Below are 3,010 nucleotides of genomic sequence, written 5' to 3'. Positions count from 1 at the left end.
CCAAACATAGCATATCATTACAGCAGTATGTACCGTGTATGTTAGCTAGCTACGCTATCCTTATGAACCACATAGCATATCATTACAGCAGTATGTACCGGTATGTTAGCTAGCTACGCTTCCTACGAACACATAGCATATCATTACAGCAGTATGTACCGGTATGTTAGCTAGCTACGCTATCCTTATGAACCCATAGCAATCATTACAAGCAGTATGTTACGGTATGTTGCTACGCTATTCCTTATGAACACATAGCATTACACTTAGATGTACCGGTATGTTAGCTACGCTAGTCCTTATGAACCACATAGCATATCATTACAGCAGTATGTACCGTAATGTTAGCTAGCTTATTGCTGTCCTTTACGAACCACATAGCATATCATTACAGCAGTATAGTACCGGTAATGTTAGCTTAGCTACGCCTATCCTTAACGAACCACATAGCATATCATTACAGCAGTATGTATTCGGTATGTTAGCTACGCTATCCTTATGAACCACATAGCATATCATTACAGCAGTATTGTACCGATATGTTAGGAGCTACGCTGTCCTTATGAAACCACATAACCATAATCATACAGCAGTATGTATCCGATATGTTAGCTACGCTATCCCTTATGAACAAGGGCACTGCGTTCATCCACCTCTGGCTGCTCGCCTCCCTGCCTCCCTACCTCTGAGGAAGTACAGTTCCCGCTCAGCCCAGTCAAAACTGTTCGCTGCTCTGGCACCCAATGGTGGAACAAAACTCCCTCACGACGCCACGTCAGCGGAGTCAATCACCACCTTCCGAGACACCTGAAACCCCACCTCTTTAAGGAATACCTAGGATGGATAAAGTAATCCTTCTAACCCCCCCCCCCCCCCCCCCTTAAAAGAGTTAGATGCACTATTGTAAAGTGGTTGTTCCACTGGATATCATAAGGTGAATGCACCAATTTGTAAGTCGCTCTGGATAAGAGCGTCTGCTAAATGACTTAAATGTAAATGTAAATGAACCACATAGCATATCATTACAGCGTATGTACCGGTATGTTAGCTAGCTATCTAATGTTAGTTTGCTACTAATAGATCAAACTTGCCAGTATATTAACTACATTCTAACTAACTACCCAACGTTTATTGACTTGATTATTCCCGTCATTTTATCTTAGCTAAGTGTTAAGTGAACCATGCCTCGAACAAAAGAGATCTCAGAAGACGTAAGAATATTTTTACTTGCATAAAGTGGAAATTGTTACAAGCTAAGTGTTATAGTCGTTGTGCGTTCTCAATGGACATCATTTCATTTCGGGTGCGTTCGTCAATTTAGTCTGGCCATCTACTCCGATTTCAGAGCACTCTCGTCTGAGTGTGTCAGAGTGCAGAATAACTGCTGAATTTACAAACACTAAACACCCGTTGAATATGGCCGGTGTCAGTAAACGTCGGCAAAAAAGCGTAATTAAATTGTAAAATAGTCAGAGTGAGGTGTTCTCTCATTTGTGTCTGGAAGTAGCTAGCAACTTTAGTTTGGGTGCTTGACTGCCATTGTGAGACCAGAAAACTCGGGTCAACTCTACTCCTCGGCCTGAGCATCCAGTGTGTGCTTTGAACTCTCCGACAGCGAAACGCTCTGAATTGACGAACGCCCAGAGCGCACTCTGAGCACTCCAGATTGAATTTAAGAACACACGCAAAGTCGTAAAATGTCTAGCTAATAATTTGTTATGCTAGCAAGAGGTTGCATAGCAACAGCATCAACTTCCGGTAGACAGGCGAAGCGCTAGTACGCTCAACTGAAAGGRTGAAAGGATACTGTTCGTTTACAGTACTAAAATGAACTAATAGTATGTAGTATATAATCATTAGGTACAGTGGCAAGAAAAAGTATGTGAACCCTTTGGAATTACCTGGTTTCTGCATAAAATGTACATAACATTTTATCTGATCGTCATCTTTGTCACAACAATAGACACACATAGTGTGCTTAAACTAATAACACACAAATTACTGTATTTTTCTTGTCTATATTGAATACATAATTTAAACATTCACAGTGTAAGTTGGAAAAAGTATGTGAACCCCTAGGCTAATTACTTTTCCAAAAGCTAATTGGAGTCATGTGTCAGCTAACCTGGAGTCCAATCAATGAGACGAGATTGGAGATGTTGGTTAGCGCTGCCCTGCCCTATAAAAAAAACATACAAAATTTGAGTTTGCTATTCACAAGAAGCCTGATGTGAACCATGCCTCGAACAAAAGAGATCTCAGAAGACCTAAGAATATTTTTACTTGCATAAGGTGGAAAGTGTTACATAAGTATTTTTTAAAGCCTTGATGTTCATCAGTTCACGGTAGGACAAATTGTCTATAAATGGAGAAAGTTCAGCACTGTTGCTACTCTCCCTAGGAGTGGCTGTCCTGCAAAGATGACTGCAAGAGCACAGCGCAGAATTCTCGATGATGGCTGCAATCCCGTTAACGGGATGATATGACAACAGCCAGTGAAAGTGCAGGGCGTCAAATTCAAACAAAACAGAAATCTCATAATTAAAATTCCTCAAACATACAGTGGGGAGAATAAGTATTTGAATACACTGCCGATTTTGCAGTGTTCCTACTTACAAAGCATGTAGAGGTCTGTAATTTTTTATTCATAGGAAAACTTCAACTGTGAGAGACGGAATCTAAAACAAAAATCCGAAAATCAAATTGTATGATTTTTAAGGTATTAATTTGCATTTTATTGCATGACATAAGTATTTGATACATCAGAAAAAGCAGAACTTAATATTTGGTACAGAAACCTTTGTTTGAAATTACAGAGAATCTATATGTTTCTGTAGTTCTTGACCATGATTTTTAAGTAATTAATTTGCATTTTATTGCATAATAATTAACCTACCAAGATTACCATTTTAAAGGTAATCTTGTTGTTAATCCCACCAAAGTGTCCGAATTTCAAATAGGCTTTACAGCAAAAGCAATTGCCACCCAAACAATGATATAGTTATAGGGT

At 39.4% G+C, this 3,010-nt stretch overlaps 1 pseudogene; it reads left to right on the top strand.

The window, feature by feature from the left end:
* Positions 1-1,181: 1,181 nt before the first annotated feature.
* The window catches only part of LOC111969024 (polycomb protein SUZ12-like), a 31,646-nt pseudogene continuing 29,817 nt past the window's right edge, over positions 1,182-3,010 (top strand).

Source organism: Salvelinus sp. IW2-2015, linkage group LG9, assembly GCF_002910315.2.
Source record: "Salvelinus sp. IW2-2015 linkage group LG9, ASM291031v2, whole genome shotgun sequence".
NCBI classification, from domain to species: Eukaryota; Metazoa; Chordata; class Actinopteri; order Salmoniformes; family Salmonidae; genus Salvelinus; species Salvelinus sp. IW2-2015.
Note: the sequence above shows the minus strand (reverse complement) of the source record. Positions and strands in the feature narration are given on the sequence as shown.